Source organism: Bufo gargarizans, unplaced genomic scaffold (assembly GCF_014858855.1).
Source record: "Bufo gargarizans isolate SCDJY-AF-19 unplaced genomic scaffold, ASM1485885v1 original_scaffold_1790_pilon, whole genome shotgun sequence".
NCBI lineage: Eukaryota > Metazoa > Chordata > Amphibia > Anura > Bufonidae > Bufo > Bufo gargarizans.
The window spans coordinates 145,001-153,819 of record NW_025334517.1 but is presented as its reverse complement, the minus strand read 5'-3'; the positions used below and the strand labels follow the sequence as shown (position 1 = coordinate 153,819).

At 43.1% G+C, this 8,819-nt stretch overlaps 1 protein-coding gene across 1 annotated transcript in view; it reads left to right on the top strand.

The window, feature by feature from the left end:
* The first annotated feature begins 31 nt into the window (after window positions 1–31).
* PARP9 (poly(ADP-ribose) polymerase family member 9) overlaps window positions 32–8,819 on the top strand; it is a 34,752-nt gene continuing 25,964 nt past the window's right edge. Inside the window, exon 1 of the mRNA XM_044274503.1 lies at window positions 32–160. The gene's annotated coding sequence lies outside the window, so the exon portion shown is untranslated. The remainder of the gene's footprint in view (window positions 161–8,819) is intronic.

Sequence of the window (8,819 nt, the reverse complement as noted above, 5' to 3'; positions counted from 1 at the left end):
AAAGGAAACGAAAGTCCAGAGTCAAAAACACCCGAGACCGAGACACCCGGAACCAGAGACAGAACCCGGAGCCAGAGACAGAGCCCGGAACCAGAGACAGAACCCGGAGCCAGAGACAGAACCCGGAGCCAGAGACAGAGCCCGGAACGTCCTGTGGGAGGTGAGTACCGAACTCCTGACAGAGATCCCGGGTGTAACAGGAATAATACTCCGAACAGAGCCCGATATATACAGCCTGACCCTTATATATACAGCATGTCCTCCCTTATATATACAGCCTGCCCTCCCCTATATATACAGCCTGCCCTCCCCTATATATACAGCCTGCCCCTTATATATACAGCCTGCCCCCCTATATATACACACACACACAGCCTGCCCATATATATATATATATACACAGCATGTCCTCCCCTATATATGCAGCCTGACCCTATATATAGAGCTTGTGTGTCCCCATATATATACAGCCTGCCCTCCCCTATATATACAGCCTGCCCTCCCCATATATATACAGCCTGCCCTCCCTATATATACAGCCTGCCCTCCCTATATATATACAGCCTGCCCTCCCCTATATATACAGCCTGCCCTCCCCATATATATACAGCCTGCCCTCCCCTATATATACAGCCTGCCCTCCCCTATATATACAGCCTGCCCTCCCCTATATATACAGCATGTCCTCCCTTATATATACAGCCTGCCCTCCCCTATATATACAGCCTGCCCTCTCCTATATATACAGCCTGCCCCTTATATATACAGCCTGCCCTCCCCTATATATACAGCATGTCCTCCCCTATATATACAGCCTGCCCTCCCCTATATATACAGCCTGCCCTCCCCTATATATACAGCCTGCCCTCCCCTATATATACAGCCTGCCCTCCCCTATATATACAGCCTGCCCTCCCCTATATATACACAGCATGTCCTCCCTTATATACACAGCATGTCCTCCCTTATATACACAGCATGTCCTCCCTTATATACACAGCATGTCCTCCCTTATATATACAGCCTGCCCTCCCCTATATATACAGCCTGCCCTCCCCTATATATACAGCCTGCCCTCCCCTATATATACAGCCTGTCCCTTATATATACAGCCTGCCCCCCTATATATACACACAGCCTGCCCATATATATATATATATACACAGCATGTCCTCCCCTATATATGCAGCCTGACCCTATATATAGACCTTGTGTGTCCCCATATATATACAGCCTGCCCTCCCCTATATATACAGCCTGCCCTCCCCATATATATACAGCCTGCCCTCCCTATATATACAGCCTGCCCTCCCTATATATATACAGCCTGCCCTCCCCTATATATACAGCCTGCCCTCCCCATATATATACAGCCTGCCCTCCCCTATATATATACAGCCTGCCCTCCCCATATATATACAGCCTGCCCTCCCCTATATATACAGCCTGCCCTCCCCATATATATACAGCCTGCCCTCCCCATATATATACAGCCTGCCCTCCCCATATATATACAGCCTGCCCTCCCCATATATATACAGCCTGCCCTCCCCTATATATACAGCCTGCCCTCCCCTATATATACAGCCTGCCCCTTATATATACAGCCTGCCCCTTATATATACAGCCTGCCCTCCCCTATATATACAGCCTGCCCTCCCCTATATATACAGCCTGACCCTTATATATACAGCATGTCCTCCCTTATATATACAGCCTGCCCTCCCCTATATATACAGCCTGCCCCTTATATACACAGCATGTCCTCCCTTATATATACAGCCTGCCCTCCCTTATATATACAGCCTGCCCTCCCTTATATATACAGCCTGCCCTCCCCTATATATACAGCCTGCCCTCCCCTATATATACAGCCTGCCCTCCCTTATATATACAGCCTGCCCCCTATATATACAGCCTGCCCTCCCTTATATACACAGCCTGCCCCCTATATATACAGCCTGCCCCCTATATATACAGCCTGCCCCCTATATATACAGCCTGTCCTCCCCTATATATACAGCCTGCCCCTTATATACACAGCATGTCCTCCCTTATATATACGAGAGAGGGTGGTTGAGCGGCACTCCTGGGTGTGGAAGGCGGTGCTCAGTGGTAAAGGTGCATATAATTAATATCGAAAGACCACGGCACTCTATAGCTGTATTTTGATTGCTTCTTTTATTTCATTTCATTGTATATTTTTTAAATATTTTTATATATCCATCCAAAAATAATACGCCACTGGCCAACATTTCGGTCTAATTTTTAGACCTTGTTCACGGCCTTAGTCTGCATAGTAGGGAGTCTCTGGGATGGTGTCTTTCATATAACATAATAAGGTTTGACAATATGATGGTAGTATTATTAGTATACAGGAAAAAATTGTCATATAAGAGAGAATATACATAACGCACAAAAATCATATAGACACATGTATAATCAAGTAATCTACCAATTAGATAGTATGTCACAAGCTGATAGTAATAGTGTACAGCGGGACGCTGTGATAAAGATATATATCCAGATGGTGGTGGCAGGATATAGGGTATCTGCGAAATCCAAACAGTATAAAAATCAGACCAGTATAAAAATCAGACCAGGATAATATTGTAATGATGTGGGTGATAAAAGTAGTACTATGCAGACTAAGGCCGTGAACAAGGTCTAAAAATTAGACCGAAATGTTGGCCAGTGGCGTATTATTTTTGGATGGATATATAAAAATATTTAAAAAATATACAATGAAATGAAATAAAAGAAGCAATCAAAATACAGCTATAGAGTGCCGTGGTCTTTCGATATTAATTATATGCTCCCCTATATATACAGCCTGCCCTCCCCTATATATACAGCCTGCCCTCCCCTATATATACAGCCTGCCCTCCCCTATATATACAGCCTGCCCTAGAAGCCTAGAATGTGTCGGCAGGTAAGAACCATGTGGCCCATCTAGTCGGCCCAATATACTGAATACTATGGATAGCCCCTGGCCCTATCTTATATGAAGGATGGCCTTATGCCTATCCCATGCATGCTTAACCTCCTTCACTGTATTTGCAGCTACCACTTCTGCAGGAAGGCTATTCTATTGTCGGGTATATAAAGCAAATGCTTTATATAAATATAAAAAAAATTATCGGGTCAAAAGAAAAATTATGCTAACTATATTGACCTGTGAGATGGACATAAACATCTCAAAGAGTTCAATCGAGAACCAGATTATTTTGTGCAATCAGTAAAACGGGGTACAAGCGTCTATGCAAAAATATAAATGATTTATTATACAATAGGTTAAAATACAAACAGAAATGAATCAACATAAATTTCAGTAATATACAATGATATGCAGTACCCAGAATTCACCACTATATGATACCAACAAAACACTACTCCACCAACACAAGAATAATATGCAATACAGCTTTAAATCTGTGAGCGATATCCAATCAATGGATTATGCGGAAACCTCAATCAAGAAGATGACAGATACGAGCCCTTGCTCTGCCCAAAAATGATGACCAATCTCAGATATGAGGTAGTATTGCAACAAAACTTATAAATTATTGGCTTGATATCAAACTATGGAATACAAAGATTCCCAACAAAGAGTTTCTCCAATATTATCCCCTTTATTCAGTTATATGCATCGTAACTGAAATCGGAGAAAATACGGATGTAGCAACTAACGTTACACGTCCGCAAGTGAGCGGGTATCTGGCTAAGTATCAAGCCAATTAATTTAGATCAATACTACATAAAACAAAATATACATTACCCAAGGGTCAAGTGATGTGCAGAGTCTCGGGGCAGCCAGATCTCAAGAGTTTTTCTCAATAATCCAAATGATTCTCCAGAGATCTATAATCCAAATGTTTGTCTCTTTTTTTTTTTTTCTCCCTCTTTTTTTCTTTCTGGTAACTGGTTTCTTAACCCAAAACTTATCAGATGAACACGCCCTCCGAGTTTGGAGGGGTGTGTGCATGGATAAGGAGCGTGGCGTCATAATACTACCCAGAATGCAATTTTGCTACTGATGTAGTATTAACCGCTTATATCTAGATGGCACTGTTGTATAAGCAATAAGCATCATACCATTAAGGGTTAACTCATACATGCCTAATATTTTCAACACTTCACACCTCTGACATCTGGGGCCTTGTCTCAGGGCTGAGGGACAAACTTTGATACATGAATATATACTTTGAGGAACATCTAGACCATTCTCACACTGTGGAATTCATGTTCAGATAGGAAAAACAATGAAGCCTCAGAATCCGCAGGTGCCGTGTATCTTCTAACTTTCTAAATGTATAATATATTGTTACAGTAACAGTAGCTCTCTGAACGGCGCAGTAATCTTCTCATGGACTTACTTCGGCCGACATGAAAATCCATACAAAACAGTGAATATAAATCAACATTGCTCTTAAAGGCAATGAACACCCATTATAATTAAAATAAGTAAATATAAATGTTTACACTTATGAAAAAGCACAACACTATGCATCCACTACTCTCTCAGTAAAGTAATACTTCCTTATATTACTGTTAACCCTTTGCCCCTCTAATGTAACACTATGTCCTCTTGTAGCAGTTTTTCTTCTTGTAAATCTTCTCTCCTCTTTTCCCTTGTTGATTCCCTTTATGTATTTAGCCGTCTCTCTCATCTCATCTCTGTCTCGTCTTTCTTCCAAGCTCTACATGTTAAGGTCCTTTAACCTTTCCTGGTAAGTTTTATCCTGCAATCCATGGACCAGTTTAGTAGCTCTTCTCTGAACTCTCTCCAACGTATCAGTATCCTTCTGGAGATATGGTCTCCAGGACTGCGCACAATACTCCAGATGAGGTCTCACTAGTGCTCTGTAGAGCGGCATGAGCACCTCCCTCTGTCTACTGGTAATGCCTCTCCCTATACACCCAGCATTCTGCTAGCATCTCCTGCTGCTCTATGACATGGTCTGCCTACCTTTAAGTCTTCTGAAATAATGACCCCTAAATTCCTTTACTCAGACACTGAGGTTAGGACTGTGTCACTGGTTGTATATTCTGCTCTTGGGTTTTTACGCCCCAGGTGCATTATCTTGCACTTATCAACATTACATTTTAGTTGCCAGATTTTTGACCATTCCTCTAGTTTTCCTAAGTCCTTTTCCATTCGGTGTATCCCTCCAGGAACATCAACCCTGTTACACATCTTTGTGTCATCAGCAAAAAGACCCACCTTACCATCGAGGCCTTCTGCAATGTCGCTGATAAAGATATTAAACATAATGGGTCCCAGAACAGATCCCTGAGGTCCCCACTGGTAACAAGACCTTGGTCTGAATATACTCCATTGACTACAACCCTCTGCTGTCTGTCCCTCAGCCACTGCCTAATCCATTCAGCAATATGGGAGTCCAAGCACAAAGACTGCACTTTATTGATAAGCCTTCTATGTGGGACAGTATCAAAAGCCTTACTAAAGTCCAGATAAGCGATGTCTACTGCACCTCCACCATCTATTATTTTAGTCACCCAATCAAAAAAATCAATAAGATTAGTCTGACATGATCTCCCTGAAGTAAACCCATGCTGTTCTTCATCTTTCAATCCATGGGATTTTAGATGTTCCACAATCCTCCCCTTAAGTATGGTTTCCATTAGTTTCCCCACTATTGATGTCAGGCTTACTGGCCTATAGTTGCCCAATTCCTCCCTACTACCTTTCTTGTGAATGGGCACAACATTTGCTAATTTCCAATCTTCTGGGACGACTCCTGTTGCCAGTGATTGGTTAAATAAATCTGTTAATGGTTTTGCTAGTTCACCGCTGAGCTCTGTTAATAGCTTTGGGTGTATCCCATCAGGCCCCTGTGACTTATTTGTATTGATTTTAGACAGCTGACTTAGAACCTCTTCCTCTGTAAAGACACATGCATCAAAAGATTCATTCGTCTTCCTTCCTAACTGAGGTCCTTCTCCTTCAGTTTCCTTTGTATAAACTGAACAGAAGTGTTCACTGAGGCCGTCAGCTAGTTCTGTATCTTCCACCATATACCTTCCTTCTTTTGTTTTTAATTTGGTAATTCCTTGTTTTAGTTTCCTTTTTTCACTTATGTATCTGCAGAATGTCTTATCGCCTTTTTTCCCTGACTGAGCTCATTTCTCTTCTGCCTGTGCTTTAGAAGCTCTTATAACTTGTTTGGCCTCTCTCTGCCTAATCTTATACATTAGCCTGTCATCCTCATTTATTTTTATTTTTTATAATTCCTAAATGCTATCTTTTTGTTGTTAATGATTTTGGCCACTTCTGCTGAGTACCACAGTGGTCTCTTCCTTTTTTTGCTTTTACTGACAAGCCTAATGCAATTACCTGTTGCCTTCAATAGTGCCACTTTTAAGTAGTCCCATTTCTCCTGGACTCCAATGAAACTGTTCCAATCTGATAGGGACTCGTATACCACTAATCTAATTTTAGAAAAGTCAGTTTTTCTAAAATCTAAAACTTTTGTTTTTGTGTGGTGTGACTCAGTCACTGTACTTATAGTAAACCACACTGGCTGGTGATCACTAGATCCCAAGCTTTCCCCTACAGTAATATCAGATACCAAATTCCCATTTGTGAATACTAAATCTAAAATGTCCTCCTTCCGGGTTGGCTCCTCCACTACTTGCTGTAGAGGTAATCCCAGTAGGGAATGTAGAATATCTGTCCTCCTGGCAGAACTAGCTATTTTGGTTTTCCAGTTTACACCAGGAAGATTGAAGTCTCCCATAATGATAACTTCCCCCTTCATTGTCATTTTAGCCATTTCCTCAACTAGTAGATCATCTAATTCTTTGACTTGGCCAGGTGGTCTATATATCACACCTACACGAGTTACCTTATGATTATCAAGCTGCAAGGTAACCCAAACTGACTCTCTGAATTGTACTCGCTAAGGCTACTTTCACACTTGCGTTCGGGGCTCCGCTTGTGAGTTCCGTTTGAAGGCTCTCACATGCGGCCCCGAACGGATCTGTACGGTCCCAATGCATTCTGAGTGGATGCAGATCCGCTCAGAATGCTTCAGTCTGGCACCGTTTGGCCTCCGTTCCGCTCAGCAGGCGGACACCCGAACGCAGCTTGCAACGTTCAGGTGTCCGCCTGGCCGTGCGGAGCCAAACGGATCCGTCCAGACTTACAATGTAAGTCAATGGGGACGGATCCGTTTGAAGTTGACACAATATGGTGCAATTTCAAACGGATCCGTCCCCCATTGACTTTCAATGCAAAGTCGGGACGGATCCATCTGACTAACTTTCAGACTTAGAATTTTTTCTGAAAGATAATGCAGACTGATCCGTTCTGAACGGATCCCATCGTCTGCATTATAGGAGCGGATCCGTCTGTGCAGACACCAGACGGATCCGCTCCGAACGCAAGTGTGAAAGTAGCCTAACTTGTATTAAATTAGATTTTATGCTATCTTTCACATACAGGGCCACCCCTCCCCCTTCTTGCCTTCTCTGTCTTTCCTATATAGAGAGAACCCTGATATTGATATATCCCAGTCATTACTCCCCTTGAACCACGTCTCAGTAACAGCCACTACATCTATATTCTCAGATGCCATTATAGCCTCAAGTTCATTGATCTTATTCCCTAGACTGCGAGCATTTGTAGACAAGACTCTGAGCTTGTCATTTCTTAACCTTTGTGCTACTGGCATCTTCTGGCCTTGTTCCGGGGGGCAGTAGGACTGCTGGATTATCACTCTTTTGCCCCCCTTTCCTAGTTTAAATGCTTTTTAGCAAATACTTGGAACTGTTCACCGAGGACATTCGTTCCCTTGAGAGAAAGATGCAAACCATCTTTCTTGTACAGTTTTTTTCCATTCCAACAAGAGCTAACATGAGACACAAAGCCAAACCCTTGGTTCAGACACCATTCACCAAGCCATACATTGAATTCCTTAATGCGCATCTTCCTGTCATGCTGAAGGTTATGCACAGGCAAAACTGCAGAGAATGAAACAGTTGATGCAACCTCCCGTATATCCTTTCCAAGTGTGTGGAAAGCTTCCTTCACCTTTGAAACCTCATTGCAAGCCAGATCGTTTGTCCCAAGATGGAGAATAACATCCACTTCCCTTTCCTGCTTTGCTTGCCTAATATTTAGGATCCGTCGTCTATCCCTGCTAGTGGTAGCACCAGGGAGACATCTCACAACACCATTCTCCTCAAACTTCACACCTCTTATGACGGAATCGCCCACCAACAGCTGCTTACTATCAATCCTCACCTTCTCCTTTTTGTCTTTGGCTGCAGTCTTACATACTTTAGGCATGGGAGATGATTGCTCCTCACCCACTGTGCCTGAGCCATCCTCCCCTATATATACACAGCCTGCCCTCCCCTATATATACACCCACAGCCTGCCCTCCCCTATATATACACCCACAGCCTGCCCTCCCCTATATATACACCCACAGCCTGCCCTCCCCTATATATACACCCACAGCCTGCCCTCCCCTATATATACACCCACAGCCTGCCCTCCCCTATATATACACACACAGCCTGCCCTCCCCTATATATACACACACAGCCTGCCCTCCCCTATATATATACACACACAGCCTGCCCTCCCCTATATATATACACACACAGCCTGCCCTCCCCTATATATACACACACAGCCTGCCCTCCCCTATATATATATATATATATATATACACAGCCTGCCCTCCCCTATATATACACCCACAGCCTGCCCTCCCCTATATATATACACACACAGCCTGCCCTCCCCTATATATATACACACACAGCCTGCCCTCCCCTATATATAT